Below are 22,889 nucleotides of genomic sequence, written 5' to 3' on the forward strand. Positions count from 1 at the left end.
ATCCCTTTATCCATTGATGAACATTTGAGTTGCTTCCACTTTTTAGTTATTACGAATAATGTAATTATGAACATTCATGTGCAAGGTTTTGTATTTTCAGTTCCCATGGGTATGGAGGAGTTTGAATTGCTGGGTCACGTGGCAATAACATGTTTACCTTTTTAAGAAACTCACCTTGTTTTCCAAGATGGCCTTCCCATTTTACATTCCCACCAGCAATCTACGAGGATTCCAGTATTTGCACATCCACACTAACACTTATTATTGTCAGTCTTTTTGATTATAGCCAGTGGGCATGAAGTGGCATCTCACTATGATTCTGATCTGCATTTCCCTGATGACTAGTGATGGTTAGAATTTTTTCTTGTGTTTATTGGGCTGTTTATATACATTCTCTGGGGGCAGGTATATTCAAATCCTTTGTCCATTGTTTAATAGAATTATTTGTCTTTGTATTGTTGAGTTGTAAGGATTCTTGATATATTCTGGATATTATTCCCTTACCGATTTACAGAAATTTTCTCCCATTTTGTGGTTGTCTTTTCACTTTTTTGGTAATGTCTATTGAAGCACAAAATTTTGTAATTTTGACGAAGTCCTGTTTATTTTTCATTTTGTCACTTCTATTTTTGGTGTGACATGGAAGAAACCATTGTCTAACCAAAGGTTCACATTTATTTTAAGAGCTTTATGGTTTTAATTCTTGCATTTAAATCTCTGATCTACTTTGAATTAATTTTTGTAGATAGTGTGAAGTAGGGGTCCAAAGTTGGTCTTTTGCATGTGGATGTCCAGTTGTCCCAGCACCATTTGTTAAGACACAGTCTTTCTCCGTTGGTCTTGTCCCTCCCAGTCAGAAACCATTGACTGTATATGTAAGGGTTTATTTGTGGATTTGTAATTCTATTCCATGGAAATGTTTATATCATCTATAGTATATCCTCTGCATCTGTGACTATATTCAAATTTTCTATTTCTTCTTAGTTTCTATAGTTTGTATTTATTTCCAGGCATTTGTTCATTTCATCTTGTTAATCGAATTTGTTGATGTAAAATTGTTCATAGTGTTTCCTTATAATCCTTTTTATTTCTGTAAGTTGGGCAGTAACATTTCTTCTTTCATTCCTAATTTTAGTAATTAAGTCTTCTGTTTCTCTCAGTCAGTCTAGATGAAGACATGTCGATTTTGTTGATCTTTTCAAAGAACCCACTCGTGGTTTGTTTTTCCATTCTGGATTTCACTTGTTTTTGCTTTAGGCTTTATTTCCTTCCCCTGCTGACTTTGGGTTTAGTTTTCTTTTGTTTTTCTAGTTTCTTGGTGGAAGTTGAGGTTATTGAGTTGGGATCTTTCTTCATTTTTGAAAGCAAAGTATTCACAGCTTTGGAGGAGCTCCTGCCCAGTCCTGCCCCTTCTGGGGCTGTGCCAGCTGCTCTGCTGGGCTGGTGAGAGGGGCTGGGGGTGGGCCAAGTTAAAATGCCCTGAGCTTGCTGCTCTTACCAAGATCCAGTTGATTTTCTTGCATAAATAAATCATCCTTGGATGCTGCAGGCCTCTGGTCAATTTCCAGAGTTCTTAAGTTCATCATGAACGTGCTGTCATCGTTCTGTTCTCCTTGCAGTTACGGAGGAGTGAACTGTCAGTGGTTATTATTCTGCCGCTCCCAATGATGTCATCTACCTGCCGTGTTTTATGATGGAGAGATTACAAAAAATGAATGTGATTGCAGCAGGATATTTAATAGAAATTGGTTAATCACTTCTAAATGTCACGAGGAAAGAAAATGTGTAGAGGTAGCCAGCATGTTTTAGAAAAGCACAGAGGTGCATGGCAACTTACCCTATTTGATATCACAACTTTGTATAAAAGCTAAAGAAATCACAGCAGTTAGTATCGCCGCTAAGAGACAAACAGCTTAGCAGAACCAAGTAGAGACTCCAGAGCCCAGCTCGTGAACAGGGGATTCGTGTGTGAGGATATTCCTGGCTGGCAGTAAACCCCGCCTACTGAACTCACGGAACCACTCATATTTGTGGGAATGCTCAGCTGAATCTAGCTAGCTGTCCAGTTTCTCCCTCTGAGGTCAGGTTGATTTTGCCTCAGGGTTAGGGAAGTGTCGTCAGCCGTGTGAGAGAAGGCTGTGGGAGAAGGGTGGGCTTCACGGGGGTTGTGGGGAGACTCGCTGACAGCTGTTGGGTGCTCACAGCCTAGTGAGGGACGCCATTCTCAGGGTGGCCCAAGGGGCCATCGCTGGGAGAAGGAAGGGACGACAGCGGAGGGGGCCCCGTGGGGTTCGGAGGCCCTGTCCCCGGCAGCCGGAAGTATGGGTTCGACCTCTCCAGTCACGACACCAAACCTGGAGAGTAGAGAATGCCTGATTTCAAAACTTCTGTAGAGCACAGTCACCACATACTGAATTCAGAGGCCCGTGGAAGGAAGTGGAAACATGGGCTAGCCAATGGCTAGTAGAGAGGGCCTCCAGACCGCTAACCAGAAGGAGAGCTGGTGCAAGAATGGTGAGGGCTTTAACATCTATAAGGCTTTTGTACCTGAAGAGAAACACTTGGTGTTACGTGTTTTTTACTTAAGACTTAATATGTTAAATGTATAGTCATTTTAAAAATAATCTAAGCAGTGTTAGAAATTTTTAAATACATTAACAGTAAAACAAAAAAAGCTTGCTGAAATACAGTGATCACAAAATATATTATTACATGTAAGCCTCAAAAACTAAGCGTCCCATTGTTGTAACTAATTTCCCATCGCGTGCCCCTTGCGGGGTCACAGTGACTTCACAGGGGCACGGCGGGGGGCGGTGCTCCAGACCAGCGGGACCGGTTTGCTGGGAGACTGGGAGACTTGGTCGCTTGTCTAAGATGATTTGGATCTTGAGTTCACCCTGAGCTCCAGTTTCAGATTAGAATCTAATAACGATTCTCCCTTGTGCGGACGCCCACAGGCTGGCTGGGCTCCCTGTTGCCCAGTGCCACCCCCCATGTGTGGGGGCGTCTCTGAATTGTAGGTCCTCTGCCTTCTTCTGCCTCAAGTCACGTCACTTTGGTTTTTGTTTGTTTGTTGGGGGAAAGGAGTGTCAGAGGCTAAAATCTCAGCTCCGGGGCTCCACTTCTCTCGAGTGACCTGGAGACGAACCTGAATTTCTTCCTTTCTACAATATATTTACCTAAATTTGTTGAGCCTTTGACCAGAAATTAATATGCATTCCTCTTTTTTGTTATCCTCATGTGTTTTATTGATTCACACTCAATGACTTCGTTGCTGAATTTTGAGCAGGCAGTTTATGAAAGGAAAAGAAATACCAACAAACGTGGAAGGATGCCAACCCTCGTTGCTAATGAATAAACACATGTGCGTCATCCTTTGACCATCTCGTTGGCATGTATTTTAGGAAAGATTATGATACAGAGTTTTGGCGAAGAATCCCAGAGACTAGACTCTCAGAGGGTGACTGGAGAGGGGAGGGGGTCTGGGGGTTCTTCATCCTTGAGTGTCAGGGGCTCTGAAATTCTCAGGCAGTGTGGCTGAAAATTCTCTCAAGAATTCGTCTTCAAGAAACAGTCATGGGGGATATTCGTTATAGCCTTAATTTAAATAATTAAGTTAATTGGAAGCAGCCTGAAGGCCCAATAATAGAGGATTTAGTAAATCAGTTATTGTTCTTCTACAACACAGAGGACATTAGGCAGCAAGTAGCATTTATAGGAATGACTCATGACGTGAAAAAATGCGCTTAGCATATGAAGTCAAAGTACACGTAAAAACAGTATATACGACATGAAATATAGGGCTGTGTGTGGTATACGTGCACACCTGTGCCTGTGTGTGTGCTCAGGTGTGTGTGTATTGTAAAGGCCTCCAGGAGATACAACCAAAAGCTTATGGTGTCTGTTTCTGAGATCTGGAATCACTGCTGGTATCTATGTTCATGCATTTCTGAACTTTCTAAGTTTTTCTAAATGAATATATATCACTTTTATAATAATAGGGGAAACATATATGCTTTTTTTAGTTAGAGAAGAATTATGGGAAAATTAGTCTGATCTTTGATATACAGAAGCATTTTCTAAGCATAAAAGCAATGCAGGTAATTTCAAATGGTAGGTAAGTTTCATTTTTGTGGACAAATTTCTAAGGGTATCAATAAACATTAAAAGGCTAAAAGCAAGCTGTTATGAATGTTTTCCACAGATATTACAGACACAGCTGTATTACATTGTTCTGAAAACATATATAATCTATATCATTTATTTAAAAAGTATATAGGTAAATGTTACAATGAGAAATTTCTAGAAGAAAATACAGTTTACTGCTATTGGTGTTTTTGGGTGGGAGTTGGAGATGCTTTTATTTATTTTATTTATTTTATTTGTATTTATTTATTTATTTATTTATTTATTTTTTAATAGGAAATTTATTGTCAAATTGGTTTCCATACGACACCCAGTGCTCATCCCAACAGGTGCCCTCCTCAATGCCCATCACCCACTTTCCCCTCCCTCCCACCTCCCATCAACCCTCAGTTTATTTTCAGTCTTTAAGAGTCTCTTATGGTTTGCTTCCTTCCCTCTCTGTAACTTTTTTTTCCCCCTTCCCTTCCCCCATGGTCTTCTGTTAAGTTTCTCAGGATCCACATAAGAGTGAAAACATATGGTATCTGTCTTTCTCTGTATGACTTATTTCACTTAGCATAACACTCTCCACTTCCATCCACGTTGCTACAAAAGGCCATATTCCATTCTTTCTCATTGCCACGTAGTATTCCATTGTGTATATAGACCACAATTTCTTTATCCCTTCATCAGTTGATGGACGTTTAGGCTCTTTCCATAATTTGGCTGTTGTTGAAAGTGCTGCTATAAACATTGGGGTACAAGTGCATCAGCACTCCTGTATCCCTTGGGTAAATTCCTAGCAGTGCTATTGCTGGGTCATAGGGTAGATCTATTTTTAATTTTTTGAGGAACCTCCACACTTTTCCAGAGAGGCTGCAACAGTTGGCATTCCCACCAACAGTGCAAGAGGGTTCCCATTTCTCCACATTCTCTCCAGCATCTATAGTCTCCTGATTTGTTCGTTTTAGCTACTCTGACTGGCTTGAGGTGGTATCTCAGTGTGGTTTTGATTTGTATTTCCCTGATGAGGAGCGACACTGAGCATCTTTTCATGTGCCTGTTGGCCATCTGGATGTCTTCTTTAGAGAAGTGTCTATTCATGTCTTCTGCCCTTTTCTTCACTGGATTATTTGTTTTTTGGGTGTGGAGTTTGGTGAGTTCTTTATATATTTTGGATAGTAGCCCTTTCACAATTGCACCAAGAATCATAAAATACCTAGGAATAAACCTAACCAAAGATGTAAAAGATCTGTATGCTGAAAACTATAGAAAGCTTATGAAGCAAATTGAAGAGGATACAAAGAAATGGAAAAACATTCCGTGCTCATGGATTGGAAGAATAAATATTGTTAAAATGTCAATACTACCCAAAGCAATCTACACATTCAATGCAATCCCAATCAAAATTGCACAGCATTCTTCTCAAAGCTAGAACAAGCAATCGAAAAATTTGTATGGAACCACAAAAGACCCCGAATAGCCAAAGTAATATTGAAGAAGAAGACCAAAGTGGGAGGCATCACAATCCCAGACTTTAGCCTCTACTACGAAGCTGTAATCATCAAAACAGCATGGTATTGGCACAAAAACAGACACATAGACCAATGGAATAGAATAGAGACTCCAGAATTAGACCCACAAAAGTATGGCCAACTAATCTTTGACAAAGCAGGAAAGAATATCCGATGAAAAAAAGACAGTCTCTTTAACAAATGGTGCTGGGAGAACTGGACATCAACATGCTGAATGAAACTAGACCACTTTCTTACACCATTCACAAAAATAAACTCAAAATAGATGAAGGACCTGAATGTGAGACAGGAAACCATCAAAACCCTAGAGGAGAAAGCAGGAAAAAAACCTCTCTGACCTCAGCTGCAGCAATTTCTTACTTGACACATCTCCAAAGACAAGGGAATTAAAAGCAAAAATGAACTGTTGGGACCTCATCAAGATAAAAAGCTTCTGCACTGCAAAGGAAACAGTCAACAAAACTAAAAGGCAGCCGGCGGAATGGGAAAAGGTATTTGCAAATGACATATTGGAGGTGTTTTAAATACATTTCTTGCACCTTTCTGCACTTTCCAAACTTTCTGCACAAGAAGCAGCCACATGTCGTGCTATCACGGGATGCACACTTGCTGTCGGGAAGAGCAGAGTCTGTGCGCTTGGCCGGTGTCTTTGCTGGGCTTGTCCTTGCACGGCAGCATCTCTCATCGAGGGTCCCAGGACAGGGGCGTGCAGAGCTCACTCTCTATCCCGGATTGCAACTCTTGTGGTTGGGAGTTGTCTAGAAAGTCTACTGGATGTATTATAGGCGATTTCAGTATCTGGTGAGAGCCCAGACAGATTTCCCGCTTCCGATTCTGGTAATGAGAGCCACTCAATCAGAAAGCCAAGGAAGTAAAAGTAACAGTTTATAATTTTAATTGAATAACCCCATATACTAACTGAGATTGAAACAAAAATTCTTTTATATATTATTGCAAGTTCATAGTGAACAGAGTTCATCGACATAATTTGAAATGATTGAAACATGCGTGTGCATATCGGTATTTGCACCCACGGAGTATGATCTATTAAATGGGAAAATGAAACAAAAACTACCCCCTCCCCAGGCAGGGGTGGGTGCTGGGAGACAAGTCTGAACTTCTAAGAGGTGGAAGCTCGTAGTCTTGGTGTGTGGCAGGATGAAAGGGCCTGCTGTCCCAGGCCAGGAGGCGAGGCAGGCCCACCATACAGGGGCTCTTGGGGTCTCTGCTCCTCGGCCTTACTGACCACATCACCACCGTGCGTTGACCCCCAGATGCTATTTTTTGAGGTGGAGGAGTAAAGAAGTTCAACGCCCTGGCTACCTCCTTCTCTTCTCTGCTGAGACCATCACCAAGAGTATAATTACTTAGAAAGGCTAATTGCATTGGTGGATTCTGTGATGGGCATGAAGCTGAATCATCCTTGCCCGTCCTCCCCCCTACAGAAACTCTTTTAAACCCTCATTAGCCCTGGTTCTTGTCGGCACTGCAGAACTTGGAGTTCCTTCTGCTGTGGGGGCCGGGTTCATGCGATACTCTCCCCCCCAGATCTGGAGCGATTTGGAGTCAAGGTTGCCCTCCTCCCGAAGTTGGATCTTTGCTATGGCCCATTATGGGCGTTTGCTCTTCTTCCTTTATTGAGGTCCGTCAGTGTGTGAGCTCCTGTTTGGCAAATGTGGAACCTATGAGTGGCTTTCTGGGAGCTGCATTTCCAAGTGCGTCCTGCTGCACACCCACCAGCATTGTCCCAGGTCACCGTTAAGTGGCCTTTGGAAGTGGTGGCTCAAACATTCCACATGGTGGTCCACGGCCCCTGCCCGTGTTCTGCTGGTCTCTGCTCACCCATCCTCCTCCGATGGGGGTGCCTCCCTGTCAGAAAGAGTGGCTCTACGGGGAGCCCGTGGGGTCCCGGTGAGGTGGGACAGCAAGGAATCTCCCTGCCTTCCTGGCCATGGGCTGGGCCATTCCGTCACATGAATATTAAAACTCTGGTGTAAAATGTCAGCGGTGTCCATGTGAATGTGAAGATGACTGAGGGTTTCAGACAAGTGGACATGTGTGGGTGTCTGTGGGAGAGGGAACAGGCAAACGGCAGGGGTCCTCGGGTTGGGATGGGGGCCTCAGTGGGATCCAGAGCATCCTCCCGCCCGGAGTTGTCTGCCGGGTGTTCTCAGGCTGGCACGTGGAGGCAGCTTGGGTCTGAGGAGGCTGTGCGAGAGCCACCTTTAGGAAGGGAGGGCTTCCATTCTTGGTAGATGCTCTGGTTGGAATGCTAAGACTCTGTGAAACTCCTCTGCACCTAACAGTAGGAACATTAGAAATAGTGGCTCAAAGAAGAACATTACTAATATTTGTATCTAAGGCCGAATCCACAAAAGGAGTAAAATTTTGCCTCCTTTCTAGTCAGTGCTTTTAAAATGTGTTTCTAATGCCAAAATTCTGGCCTGGCTGCGTGAGGCTGCATGTGCGATGCCGGCTGTCCCGTGTAGACCAGGGATGCTGGAGAGGGCCCGCTCTCTGCGCTGTGGCTCATGTGGCCCAGGCGTGGTCAGTGGCGGCCGCGCACGTGAGTGTTGCAGTGCCTTGAACTCTGAACGAGGGCTGACGTCTGGTCAGACACACTCTGACTGTGGTTTTTCCTGAGTCACTGAATCGCAGGCCTCTCAATTGCAGTCGACAAGACAAAAATGTCTTCCCTCTTTTTTTCTCGCTATCCGGAAAGTTTTATTTTATTCTGTGCTTTTTCATGTAGAGGAACGCACGTCCTGGGCCTCCCGGCACACTTAGAGTTCTGCCTGTTGGCCTTCGGAGTCTTGCCCTCAGGGAGGGGAGTCCCGACCTGCGGCAGGTCCCAGCACCATGCAGCTGCCTGTCTGTCCTTATGTCACTTCACATGTGCACCCGTCTGTCCAACATGTACAGGGACCCTGCCTCCACGTGCTCTTCCTGTAACCTGGTTCCTGACACGACCGGGCTGTCTTCTAGTGGGGGTGAGGGACAAGAATCAAGAGAAATAAATTAAAAATACAGTGGTGCCTGCAGGTGGGTCAGAGCAGGAAGACCACGAAGGAGTGGGGGAGCGCCTGCCAGGTGGTCTAGGAGGCCTTTTAGAGGAGGCGGTGGTCAAGCCGGTGGCATGACTGAGCTCACGCTCAGTGAGTCACAGTGTGACTGCAGCAGGGGCCGGGTGGTGGGAGGGCAACGTGGGAGGGCAGCAGGGGCGCTGAGCAAGGGGGGGGTGAAGATGTGCTGGGGAGAATAGTGGCAGCTGTTGTCCGCCCTCCCCCCCCACCTGCCCCGGAGATGAGTTGTTGCCCTCCACCACCCCCGCCCCGGCCCCGGAGATGAGTTCGGGTGTTACTCCTCGCACAGTGGGGCCTCTGAAGCTCCCTCTGGCTGAAGGCCTGCAGGGAAGGCAGGCTTGGTTGGGAGGCTGCAGCCTGCAGGAGGGCAGTTGGTGGGCCTGGGGGCTGTTGGGGGTAGGTCAGAGGCCGAGCTCAGGCAGAGCTGATGCACTTGCTGGAGAATGGATGAGGAGGCTGGTGCAGAGGACTGGAGTGAGCACCTGAGGTGAGACGACCTTGGGATCGTCAGGGATCGGTCTTGGACTTAGAGCTAGACATCCTGGTTGCTTGTTCAGGTGGGCAGTTGATGCAGGAGCCCAGGGGAGAGGGCAGGACAGGGAAATGGATTTAGGGAATCCACTGGAGGGAGTGTGGTCAGTAGAGAAGAGCAGAGCTCCCCTGGGTCCAACCCCAGGAAGCCCGAAGCTGGAGCGCCTGGTGGGGTTGGTGCTCTGGCCCCAGGCCCTCCCTGTGTGCCCACCCTGCCCACACCCCCAGTGCCCTGCGAGCTGCCAGGAGCATGTGACCCAGACCCGACTGCCTGTCCCTGCCCAGCAGGTGGTGCAACCATTTTTGACATTTAGGTCTCCCTCTTGGGAGTTTGTGTGTTTTCACTTTCTTCTCCCGTGGCATTCAGGATTTGGAGGGAAATGTCTCCATGTGACCTGCACACGCCACTCCTGTGCCAGGTGCTGGCCTGTCTGCATGGCACACTCTCCCCTTCGCCTGCTGGACCATCTTTCCGTGTGCCGGATGTGCCATCTGTGTTTTCTTTGAAGTGTTTGATCAGATAGGTAGGCCATTTGGAAATTATGTTGTTTGTTTTCTTGAGAGCTTGTTTGGAGGTTCTAGCAGGGGAACGCAGCTACTCGTATACCCTTGACCGAAGAACGATCCTCCTCTGTCGGGGAAGGTGGTCCTCTTCGACCGAGCGCGCAGCTTCGGGAGGGACGCACTTGGAGCGGTGAGGGAGGAAGGGGGCCCCCGCCTAGCCAGCCAGGTCAGCCGAATCAACCCTGGTGATCAGTGGGGTGACAGATGTTGCAGCCAGATCGCCCTCACATCCTATGTTGTTTGTTTTCTTACTGAGTTTTGAGAATTGCATGTATTCTGGGTGTAGTCCTTTGTGGGGTACGTGTTCTGCAGGTACTTTCTCCCAGTCTATAGCTTCACTTTCATTTTTATAAGTGTCTTTTGAAGATCAAAATTTTTAATTTTGATGACATCCAGTTTATCCATTTTTTACTTTTATACATCATGTCTTTTGTGTCATACTTAAGAATTCTTTGTGAAACCAGGGGTCTGTAAGATTTTTTGCTATTCTTTCTTTCACAAGTTTTATAGTTGTGATCTAGTTTAAATAATTTTATACAGAATGGGAAGAAAATGTCGAGATCTTTTTTTTTTTTTTTTTTTTGTATATGGTATCTAGTTGTTTTAGCATCTTTTGTTAAAAAGTTTTTCCTTTCCCCATTCAATCGCCTTGGAACCTTTGTCACAAATCAATTGGGCATGTATGTGTGTGTGTGTTTTCAAGGGTACCTGGGATTTATTTTAATCAGGAATGGTAAGAAAGGCCGCCATGGAAATGACTGTCATGAGGAGGAAGTTTATACCCACAGGTCCCGAGAAACAGGAGGCAGGCTACTCGGGACCCACGAGGAGCCCCAGGGTCAGTGAGCAGGCAGAGGAGGTGAGGGGAAGATGGGCAGGAGTTTTCTTATGGTTTCCGTGGGAGGGCCAGGTGAGGCGGGGTCAGCCTTCAGAAGTTTGGCTAGCTCCAGTAATTTCAGCAGGCCCTAGGGCGTAGGGGCTGTCCCTGGTTGTGTGGTCCCTGGCCCCAGGGTATAGCTTTATAATAAATCTTGAAATAAGGCAGTATATTTCCATACACATTTTAGAAGCCACTTAGCCTGTTCTGATTTCAATTGAGATTGTATTGATGGTAGATCACCGTTGTGCGATTGAGATCTGGTTGGATAGATGCACTAAGAGGGGACATCCCGAGCTTTGTTTCTGATCTGGGGGGGTGTCCTGCCCCCTTGCACCCTAACGTGTGATGCTAGCTGTGTGGTGTGACCGCAGCTCCTCCGTCAGGTGCACGAAGTGCCCTTACAGTCTGGGTTTGCTGAGAATTCTTCTCATGAGTGATCATGAATTTTGCCAAATGCTTTTTCTGCATCTATTGAGACAATCACGTAGTTTTCCTTTTTATGTCTGTTTCTATAGTCCATCCATATAAACCAAAATCTGTGAAACTGACTTTTAAAAACGTATTAAACCAATTGCGTTTCTGGGTTGAAATCCATTTTGCTAGATTATGTGATTTGATATGCTAAAATTTAAGAATTTTTGCAACTATATTTATGAGAAATATTTTGTGTTTACTTTTAGTGTATTTTTCTGGTTTTGGTGTCAAGTTAATACTTGCCTCATTGAATGAGTTGGGAAGTGTTCTCTCACATTCACCCTTCAGAATGAGTTAGTAAGGAATTTGTATTACTTCTTCCTCGAATACTTGGTAGAATTCACCACGGAAGCCATCTGGATGGGCTCATTTTTTGGTTGAAGGTTTTTAACTTGAATTCAATTTCTTGAATACACGTAGGTTATCTGTTACCTTCTCGAGTGAGTTTGGATAGCTTGATTCTTCTAAAAATTTGTTCCATCTATATTATTAAATTTGTTGCCATGCAATGGATCCTAACATTCCCTTATTATATTCTGTGGTTTTTTTACTTATTGGCATGAAATTCACATAACATGCAATGAATCATTTTAAAGTGTACAATTCAGTGCATTCACAGTGTTGTGCAACTACCTCCCAGTTTCAGACTTCTCCAAAACTTTTTTCTCATCCCTAAGAAATGTTCCACACTGATTAAGTAATCACTTCCCATTTCCTCTCTCCCCATCCATGAATCTGCTCTCTATCTCTATGGATTTACCTGCTCTGGGTATTTCATATAAACGGAATCATACAATATACGACCATTTCTTTCATTTAGCATAATGTTTTCAAGGTTCATCTGAGTTGTAGTGTGTATCATTACTTCATTTTTTTCAATGGCTGTCGAATATCCTGTTGTGTGGATATGTTACAAGTTGCTAATCAGTTCATGCATTGATGGACGCTTGATTGTTTCATATTTTGTGTCCTTCCTTCAGGGATCACTGTCCTGTGCTGCCTGTTGTCTCATGTCTCAAAACCCACAAACACTTTGTCTCATGTCTTTTGTCTGTGTTTTCGTTGTCTGGCTGGAGAGTCGATTTGGTCTGTCTTCTTCTGCCTGGGCTGGAAGTGGACGCCCTCTGTCTGGGGTTTGTAATGTTCCTCCGGTCTTTAGTCATCCCTGCGTGGGCCTCGGGCTGCCCGTAAGAGCCTCTGGCGGAGCCACTTACCTCCACACTACGTCTTCGCACAGGCAGGGCGCCTTGTCCTGTCGTCCTGGTGAAGTGCTCTTCGGACTTGGAGCTGAGACTACATGGTGGTCCCGCCTGGGGTTCCCGCCTACACCCCACCACGGTCCTCTCCTTACCCCTCATGGGTCCAAGGGATTGAGAATCTACACTTTCTATCAGTTTTACGACCATGGGTCAGGGATTGGGGTCTAGGGCTCTGAGCATTTATTGGTATCTTAAGTTCCAAACTCAGTTTAGAATCTGACCTCTTTTATGGAATTTTTTTCTCTGGGAAACTGCCTTTGACTTCCTAAATAACGGATTTATGAGTACATTCTTTTAATAAGTTCCTTTGGTTTGGTAAAATTTGGCCTCTAAGGTGATAGATTATTCTTTGGGTTATTTTCTGTCTCTGATTTCCAATTATAAAAATGTTTTTAACCCGTTTACAGGGCTGTCTACAGAGAGAGATCCTCACATGGTTTCATGTAAGTAGTGCTTCTTACAATGCCTTTACACAGGTTATGTCTTTAAACTCAGTGATTCTTGCTACGTCAGTTGATTTTTAAAGTCTCGCTTGCGTATGAAGCCATGTGTCTTGCTGTCCTTCCTTGTGGCCAGGTTTCCTGTCACACAGGGGACCTGTGACAGGTCAAAGTACACCAACAGCGTCAGTGATTTGCATGATTTCTTTCTGGCTTTTGTAGAACCAAGATTTTAAAAGAAGCCGTTTTCTCCTTTTCTGTTAAACCCCTTTCACCAACTTAACCTGATGACCAAACTGTCCAGCAGGGGGCCTGAGGGCCGGTGGTGAGTGTGCGGTGCGGGACACATGCCTTGGTCCCACGCTCCACCAGTGCGGCCCAGCCGGGCAGGGACAAGTGTGTGCTGTGGCCACGGTGGTATGTCCATGCTGTGTGGGCATCTCTTTGTGGCCTTGACTCCAGTTTTGCAAAACTTACCTTGAAATGATTCCTTTCAGATCCTTAAGATGTCTTTTTCTAAAGCTTATAAATGTTGTTTTCTATTAGTTTTCAGCAGGGAATTTGGTTTTTAGCAGTCTCGTATGGAATCCTGATGTCATGACAGTAGCTAATATTTATGAAGTGCTTGGTTTGTGCCAGCTTTGCTGATTTGGATTCTTCCCGTCTAATTCCTCACTCCATCCTCACAGTGCCCTGTGGAGTAGTGCCCTCTGCTCACTTTCCAGGACTCAGCGATGTGACGCCACTGTGTTGTCGGTGGTGAGACCAAGATTTGACCCTAGGCCGCTGACCTCATGAGCCTGAGTCCCTGCACGATGGTAGGATGAGCAGGAGGTGACTTGTTGATGTGATGCGGGCTCTGAGTTCAATGTCTGCCCTTTCTGGTGGTCTTGATGGCAGACCCAAGTAGCCACCCTGGAGTCCTGTGCTCAGCTGGTCAGAGAGCCAGACAGGCATAGCCCACCAAGCTTACAGAGCCTGTGGCCTGCAGCAGGGACCGTGATTCATCAACAGCCCCCCCAGAAGAGACGGTGGTGGTGGTGATAGAGGCAGTGGAGGTGGTGGTGGTGATGACGGTGGTGGTGGTGGGGAGGAGTCAGGAAACACATGTGCATGAGTATCTAGGGCTAGAGGGTAACCAGAGTCCTAACTGATGTTAGAAGAGGAAAGTCCTTAATTAACAAATTGCTCGAACAAAGACCTTGTTTGCTCTTTCATTCATTCAGCAAATATTTGCAAAATGTACCAGGCGCTCTTCTGAAATCCGAGCTTCCTTTAGCTCATATCTACGTGGGGTTTACAAAAAGAAATGTAGGAAGTAAACACGCCACGGTGTGTCAGGTGGTGACATCTGCCATGGAGGACGTGAGGAGGAGCGGGAGTGTTTGGATAGGCCCACCTGGCAAGGGGCATCTGGGCAGAGCCTCGAAGGAGGGGCAGGAGTCAGCACCGCGGGTGCTGGAGCACGGAGGGCTCCGGGCCAAGGCGAGGGACGTGCTCGGGGTGCTCGTGGAGCGTCGGGGAGGCCGGCGAGGCTGGAGCAGAGCGAGTGAGGGGGCAGGAGATGAGGTCAGAGAGCAACAGGATGCACCTCAGGGGCCTGGTGGGTCACCTTGAGGCCAGTTGTCACTCTGCAGGGTGTAGGGGCCGGGAGTCAGGTAGTCTTTTTTTCTTTGGGTGTTGGATTGGTAAATTAACGCCATTTTACCACTTTCTTTTTAGAGGACGTCCAAATCCCTACTGGCTTGGGACCATCTTTATAATTGTGCAAATCTGGATCTAATTTTCACAGACATCCCCAAGGGAAGGGCCGCTGGAATTCAGGCATATAAACAACGCCTTGTATGCACTGGGACTGTTTTGCCTAGATTTGGTGTTGTCCAAATTTGTCCTCCTGGCAAATGGGGAACCTGGCCTGCAGTTCTGGAAATAAACCAGCAGGCTGGGGTGGGGTGGGCTGGCCCAGAGTTACCCACCCCGTCTCGTGCGCACAGCATCTCAGGCTCCCCGCTGGAGAAGGCCCGGGCAGCTGGGCTGAGAGGCCCAGACAAGCAGGGCATCGGGGCCGTCAGGACTGGGATTCCGGGGGTTCCCAGAGGCCTGCTTAAGTGAAGGCGGTGAGCTTTCCACAGGGCACCCGTGGCCTCTCCCGCAGGTGCGGAGGGAGCCGTTGGGCGCACTGAGCTGGTTGGAGCAGAAACGGCTCTGACTCCAGGGAGATCCTGGATCTCCTGATCAGGATCAGGATCAGGATCCTGACTCCAGGATCCTGGCCGGGTCCTGCGGCGCCTTCCCGCGGGGTTCCCGGGTGGTGTGACGAGCCAGAACAGAGCTCCTCTGCAGTGGACGTTTCCCAGGGGAGGTGGCAGCTTTGGAAAGACTTGGTTTTCCATTTGCACGTCTCTGAGAACTTTCCACACTTCCTTAGAGTGAGGGGAAGGACAGTCTTCACAGCGAAGCCGCTTCTGTGTGATGCCTGGGCTTTGCCGCGGCCGGGATCCCTGAAATCCCACTTTGTTTTGCAGGGGGGACAGAGTTCCCACAGCCACTGAGTGACAGAGCCCACTCCCTGCCAACTCAGAACTGGGCACTTAAGGAAATTAAGAAGCAATGAGAACAAAACAGTTGAAATTTTTATTTACTTTGAGGTCTTTTATTTTCTGTAATACCGACTTGGTTATTTGATTTATATAGGTTTTTCTTCTGTGCTGCCTTAAGATAACAATTCTCGCTATAGAATGAGAGGATTTGGCAAATATGAGAAAGAACTGGAAGGCTTACCTGCAGCGAGTACAGACAGGAGGACTGCAGATGAGCCCCCGACCGGGACACCTCCGTCAGGGGCCTCCTGCCCCGCCACGTCCTTCTTGGTGCCCCTTGTCGTCACCCCACAGACACCACTGCTTCCTTCCTGTCTCGGGTGTGCTGCGGGGAGGCGACGTAGCCCTGTGCGCTGGCCGAGGGACTGGGGTGGCCTCCACGCCCTCGTGTCTCTTGTGTCGGAGGCAGTTCTTGTGCACCCACCTGGCCTTTCTTCTCAGCTTCCTCACTTCATCAGATTTCAGTCTCGGCTGATGGCCGGGCCTCACAGTTTGAGAAAACAGGCGCTTCGCTTTCCCTCCCGAAGCTGCAGTCCCGCCGTCCTGCCCTCCGCCTGGTCTCCCTGCCCTCTGGCTCCTCAGGGCTCTGCTCCTGCCTCAGTTAGGCCGCCTGTCTCCTGGGTCTCAGTTCCTTGTCCCTGGCAGCCACTTCTAGTAGCATCAACATGACTCGGTAACTCTCATCTTAAAATAAAAAAAAACCTCCTCCCTTGATTTTCAGCCAAAATGGCAGATTGAATTCACAGTGACCTGTGCTGCTTTTTAAGAACCACTAAAGTGACAGGTAAGATATTTTTAAAAGGAAGAGGCCACCAAGAGATTGAGAGGAGATGACAGAATCGGGGAACTTAGACAGCAGATGGACAAACAGAGGGACATAGCAGATCTGAAAACAGAAAGCTCGGGGGTGATCACACTTGTGCTGGGGGGCCCGGCGGGGAGATGGATCGCATGGCAGACAGCCCCCCCAAGTCTCAAGAATGACATTGCCATGTACCTCTGAAAATGAGGAGGGCAGTAAAGATGGGGCTGAAATAGGAAATTGGTGGGAAGCCGGTTTAGGAAGCCAAACCAGGCCGGTTCTCGGCCCTCCTCCCCCACCCTGACTTGTCCCCTGGAGGGTGAACCGGGAGCCTGAGGGCGATGGAGGGGGCTGGTCCGCAGGGACGTGGGGCTGCGCTCCAGTGGGTCAGGGAGCATCGTGAGCCCAGCCTCCACCTTGCCGGCCCCTGGAACACTGAGAACATGGGATGGCTTTGGGATGCTGGTGAGTGGAGCAGCCGCTCCGATGGTGGAGCAAGAAGCGAGTGGCTTGCTTGGAGGTGGTCTGCGGCTGTGCTGGAGTGATCAGGAGGGGCTCATCCCCGGCTGAGCGGGTGGAGGCAGACCAGCAATGCAGACACAGAAAACTAAGCCAGTGAACGAGGCCCTCAGTCGCTCCAGGAAGCACACACCTCATGCAGAGGTCTGAGGGGTACAGGAGGCTCTGGAGCCTCCTGGGGTGGAGGGGGCCGAGGGCCAGGGAGGGGGATTGTCGAGTTTCCCAGTAGGAAGTTAGTGGAGGGCACGGAGGAGTAATGATCCGTTGGTGGAGATAAATACCAAAGAGGATAAGAACCCAGAAAGATTGCCCACAGGGCCCGGGGCACAGGGACGGCAAGGGTCCTGTGCTCGTCGTCAGCTTTGTGGATTCTGTGGTTTTTAAAACTCTGTACATTTATAATGTGGCGCAAAGTAAAAATGAAACGGTTACATAGCAAATACCGTTATAAAAGCGTTACTAAGGCTGCCCCCCTCCCGTCTCTGCTCCTGCCAGGGCCCAGCTCCACTGCATGGCCATCTGGTCCTCCCCAGTGGGGCTTCATCCTCACCACCTGGCCAGCGTTCGCGGCCTCTGCCTCCCCGAATCCGGTAAAAATGTTTCTCCTTGGGAGCTGGAGCTCCGCAGCTCTAGACCTGTAGAGTGGCGCCTCCCGGTGGTGTGTCCTTTCTCAGGCTCCCCCGGCCCCCACTGTCCTGGTCCCGCGTGCTAGTCGAGTGTCGTCTCCTCTGTGTGCGAGCCCCTCTGTTACCTCCCTGTCCCAGTGCTCCGAGAGGGCCCTGCTGATGGTCGGTGCCCAGGGGCTCCTGGGGACGAGACACTGCTGCAGACATTTGGTCCCTTTCATGCTGAACTTTGCCTCGGGGATTAAGATACACACACACTTCTGGGCCCTGCTTTTATTTTTTATCTTTATTATTTTCTTTCCCTGGGCCCGCTTTTAAACTGAATGCCATCCTGCACGTTGTTCTGTGTAATCAAGTTTAAGAAAGAACATTTAAAAAAATTTTTTTAATGTTTGTTTTTATTTTTGAGAGAGACAGAGACAGAGCACAAGTGGGGGCAGGGCAGAGAGTGAGGGAAACAGTCCGAAGCAGGCTCCGGGCTCTGAGCTGTCAGCACAGAGCCCAATGCAGGGCTTGAACTCATGAACCGTGAGATCATGACTCGGGCAGAAGTCAGATGCTCAACTGACCGAGCCACCCAGGTACGCCTTAAGAACACTATTTGTAAAAGTTTACATAGTTCCCACTCTGTGGATGTACAGGTAACCCTTGAACTCACAGGGGTTAAGGTTGCTGACTGCCCACGCAGTCAAAAATCCACACGTAACTTTGACTCCTCCCGAACTTAACTGCTTACTGGTGACTGGAAGCCTTACTCATAACATAAACAGTCAATTAACACATATTTGTATGTTATATATGTTATGTACTGTATTCTTACAATAAAGTAAGCTAGAGAAAAGAAAATGTTACTAAGAAAATCGTAAGAGAAAATACATTTAGAGTACTATACGGTATTTATCAAAAAAATTCATGCACAGGTGGACCTGTGAGGTTCAAGCCTGTTCTTCAAGGAAAAGGGTCTTCAAGGAAAGGGTCAAGTGTAGGTATCAGTCATCCCCTTTTTGTTTAATATGGTTGGGTGTTCTTCACATCTGTCATGCTGTTGGTAGTAGTGGGGTGAGCACCCTTGTGCGTGAATCAGCTTTCCCTCTTCCTGAGGCAAGATTGCATTATCTGTCCACGTAGGATTCCTAGGTCACGGGAGAGACGCACTTCAAAAGAGGCATAATGTGTCATTGCCACTTGTGTCCTGCTGGCTGGGCCCCACCAGCACACCGTGTCCCCAAGAACACTGGAAGGGCGTGGTGCGATCGGACTCCGCTTCGCCACTGGCTGGTTTAGTCTTCCTTCTCCGTAAATGTCCTGCCTTAGTGAAGGTGCCAGCGGGTGTCTCCCCGGGTGGGTCATTCGCCTTTTACTTGGGCACTGGTGTTTTGGGGCAGTTTGACATTTAGAAAACCCCTTCCTGGCCTTCAACGTGTCCTTACATTTTCTTTTCTGTTTTTACTTTTTGCATTGATTTGTGTAATCTGCTTGGGATTTAATTTGACGTATGTTATTAGGTGAAAGTGTAAGTTATTTTCTCTTACAAGTTTGAAAACACTGTTGAGAAATACTTCATTTTCCCAATGATTTGTGCTGCTACTTTTGTCCTAGAAGTATATCTCACATGCAGATATTGTATATATTCGTGTCTTTTTGCATTATCTAATTGATCTGTTAATTCTCACGCTGGTACAACTGTTTTAATTATTCTAGTTTTATGGTATATTTATCCGATAACCCCATTATTAAAAAAATATTTTAGCTATTCTTGGCTACTCACTTGCTAGATGAACTTTAGAATGACTTTCAAGTTAAGAAATTAATCACATTAGGAGGCGCCTGGGTGGCTCAGTCAGTTAAGTGTCCAACTCTTGATTTCAGCTCAGGTCATGATCTCATGGCCTGTGAGTTCTAACCCCATGTCCGGCTCTGTGCTGACAGCGCGGAGCCTGCTTAGGATCCTCTCTCTCACCCTCTGCCCCTCCCCGGCTTGTGCGCACGCTCTCTCTCTCTCTCTCTCTAAATAAATGCTTAAAAAACCATATTGGGATTTCTTTTCAAGTAGATCAAAGCTCTAATTTGAATTGAAAACAGTTGCTATTTACAGTATTCACTTCCTAATCTGGGAAGGCATTCTGTTTTTCCATGTGTTCCAAGTCTTCAGTTACTGTATGTAGCTTTCTTGCTGTAGATTTTCTCTTTTGAAATCTTTTCCAACTTATTTATGTTATCTGGTTATTGTAATTGGGATTTTTCTCATTTCACCTCTCTGATATTGAATAGTGTATGGGGAAGCCCTCGATTCCAGTGTATTTGGACGTGGCCATGTGTCAAAGTGCTTTAGCTGCTATAGGTTTCTCAGCTGGGTTTGGACTTCTTCCTGACTTGGCCCAAAGGCTTTCCCTGCGAGGCGTGCTCGCTGTGGCTCCGGTCAGTGCTCTCTCTCCCGTGTTACAGAAGCTTGCTTCTGATGCTCTTCTGCAAGTTGTTTTTCAGGATCAAAAGTGAAAGTTGCATTTTACTCCATGTGTTCGTTGCTGCTGTTAAGATAGTCTTGTGATTTTTCTCCTTCCATCTCTTAATGTAGAGAATTCCACTGATGAAATTCCAAGCATTGGCTGTTGGAATAAATCCTGGTAGATCTTACTGATACTTTTTAATACTCTTCCAGTTGTAATACCCTCTCAGTATACCGATCATTCATAATTTTGTTCACAACCGAATTTCTCATTTTAATGCATGTTTTCTTTTTCTTTAGGTTTACACTGTTACCTTTCTAATTTCTCAAATGCATCTTTTGTATATTTAACTTGTTTTCCAATGAATGCACTTAGGCTTTCAGAGTTCTTTCAAGATACTTTGAACTGCGCCCCACTGGTTTTGATATGACCTGTAATCATTCAGATGCCTGTCATTTCCAGGCTTCGTTCTGACATTTTGTAGGTGATTGATATTTCCCACCGTATGTTCTGTTGTTAACTTTCTACTTTGAACGCTTCACATTTAGAGAGTGCGGCCTCTCTGGATCCTTGAGGCCGGGCATGCGGGACGAGAGTCTGCGGGGCCGTGGTTGCCGTGTAGGAGCGGTGACCAGAGCTCGGCCGGGGCTGGTGGTCACGGGGCCAGCAACTCACGGGGGTGGGTTCTCTCACACAGAGCGGGAGGAAGAGCGACGCCGAGCGGCCGGGGAGATGGAAACCGGGTGTACGGTGAGAAGAGGGCCTACGGCGTGGGGGCAGAATAACTTCTGTGTGGGACCCGAGGGAGAAATGCCCCAGGGGCTTTTGGGATCCTTGCTCGGAGCTGAGGGGAGGTCGTGGGGCTGGGCCCTGGGCGACAGTTGTGCCTGCGGGGCTGGATGACCCACGGAGGTCAGGGTTGTCTTTCCGTGTAGCCAGGCGGGGGGGTGGGTTAGGCCCCCGGAAGCCCCCTGCCCCGGAGGATGTCCCGGCGGGGGCTCCAGGTGGCCTGCCATTCCGTGAGTGGCGTATCTCCTGTCGGGAGGACCTCCGGCTGAAATGGATGCACGTGCGTCCGGTGTGTCCTCAGGGAGGGGCAAGGGCACGATGAAGGCCAGCAACTGAACTTGCGGGGTTGGAAGGCCAGGTCAGGCTGGCTTGTGTCCGGGAGTGGGACCTCGTACCCAGTGGTGCTAAGCAGGAGCCGGCCTACCCGCGGTGGGGTGTGGTGGCCTGGCGCCTGCCGCAGGGAGGCTGGGCCGGGGGGTCCCCTCAGGCAGCCCTGTGCTCGGTCACAGTTGTGGTCACGCAGGAGAGAGACGGGATTTGGGGGAGCGGCCAGCTGTCAGCCACCGGCACAGATGAGGACTGAGATCCTGGGGTCACCTGTATCATTGATGGGGGGGTGGTCCTAGCAGAAGGGGGTACTTGCTTCAAAGGTGCCTGTGTAGCTGCGTGCCGTTGAGTCTAGGAGGGAGCTAGGTTTGGGGGTGCTTCCCACACTCACAGAGAGGGAGCTGCCACAGGCCCATCTCCCACACTAAGGTCCCAGTGTGTGCGGGGGTGGGGGGTAGGGAGGGGCGCCGTCTCGTTATGGAAATGTGGGCCTCACGAGCAGAGGAGAGGGACGCCGTGGAGGCGGTGGCTGCGTGCGGAAGGCTACCTCGCGTCCTCCCAGGGAGAGGTGGGCGAGGGTGAGTGATGGGCTGGTAGCTGCGGAGGCCTCCCGCCGGCCTTCCCTTTCTGCCCTTCACATAAGGGCACGGGACGCCTCACTGAAGGGCTCTCATGAGAATCTGCGCCATGATGATGCGTGAGCTGCCCCACCGGGCCCACAAGGACCTCAAGGCACCTGTTTCTTGCTTCTGCCTCCGTCTGGCTTTCCTTTCTGATTTGGTCGAGTGGTTTTTATTCTGTGTCTTTTTCCTCTCGCGTGGATGTAGGAGAGTGCTGTCCTCCTGGAGGCGCGGACGCATTGCAGCCTGGCAGGAAGGGGCCGATTGCGTTTCACAAGATGACTCATTCATTCCTCCCTCTTTGCCACGTTGCCAGGCTGTCTGGCGGCCCCGCATGCAGAGACGGTGATGGATCTGGAGCGCTGTTATCACTGGTCCACGGTGACCAGGGATGGCGTGTGGGAGTGGCGGACCAGCCACCTCTAGGTATACGTTTAGACAAGTGGGAGTCAGCCTTTCTGGATGCTTCCTTAATAAATGTTCCTCGCGTTCAGTACAGACATGGGGCCTTTACTGTCTTTCTTTAGGCACGATGGGCCAGGTGCGCCCAGGTGTGGTGAGCTGCGCTGCGCCTTCAGCTCGGGCTGAGGGCGGCCTGAGGTTTTCTCCCTGGGGGAATGTCGCGCCTGGTCCCAGGGGCCAAGGATGCTTCTACTTCTCGGGTTAAACAGATTCACTCTGCTTATTTCACGCCTCTGTGTTTTCTTTCTGAAACGCCGGCGGCTTTACGGGTTACACCATTCGATTTAGTGCGCGCTTGCTGCTTGTATCGCGGAGGCCGCCGTGTCTTTGGATGTGAAGGGTGCCCAGCGGTACACTCCAGTGACAGCTGGAAAGGGGCTTTCCGTGTGGGCCGCTGCCTTTTCTGAGTGCTCCGGCTACTTCGCTCTCGCAGGGCAGAAGAAGGTGACCCTACGGTTTTGTTCTCCCCCTGACTGAGGAAATGGGTTTTTTCTTACACGCTTGTCTCCCGGCTGTGCTTCACAGCAAGCCGGTAGGAGCCTGCGTCTCACCAGCACTGCATCCCCCCGCCCCGTCTTTGCAGAGCCTGGGCCTCGGGCCAGATCTCGTGGGGCTGGCGGCAGCTGGAGAACAGCTGCTACCGGGGCACAGCTCCCAGCTCACCCCTGTGTCAGTTTGGCAGAGCAGGGGCGGAAGTCACGGGAGAACTTTCTGGCAGGAGGCCTCTGGGCCGGTGGAGTCAGGCCGGGGATCCAGAGGCTGCATTCTGTTTCCAGTTCCTCTCCCAAATCGCCCTGTGACCTTGG

At 48.4% G+C, this 22,889-nt stretch overlaps 1 protein-coding gene across 14 annotated transcripts in view; it reads left to right on the forward strand.

Moving 5' to 3' along the window:
- Positions 1 to 22,889, forward strand: part of PCBP3 (poly(rC) binding protein 3) — a 271,138-nt gene that overhangs the window by 74,783 nt on the left and 173,466 nt on the right. For 13 of the 14 annotated variants that reach the window (XM_086676185.1, XM_086676191.1, XM_086676192.1 and 10 more), the window contains one exon: positions 12,859 to 12,894. The exons of the other annotated variant lie outside the window; for it this stretch is intronic. The gene's annotated coding sequence lies outside the window, so the exon portion shown is untranslated. The remainder of the gene's footprint in view (positions 1 to 12,858; positions 12,895 to 22,889) is intronic. 14 annotated transcript variants of the gene reach the window in all.

Source organism: Puma concolor, chromosome C2, assembly GCF_028749965.1.
Source record: "Puma concolor isolate L17-30 chromosome C2, mPumCon1.1.hap2, whole genome shotgun sequence".
NCBI classification, from domain to species: Eukaryota; Metazoa; Chordata; class Mammalia; order Carnivora; family Felidae; genus Puma; species Puma concolor.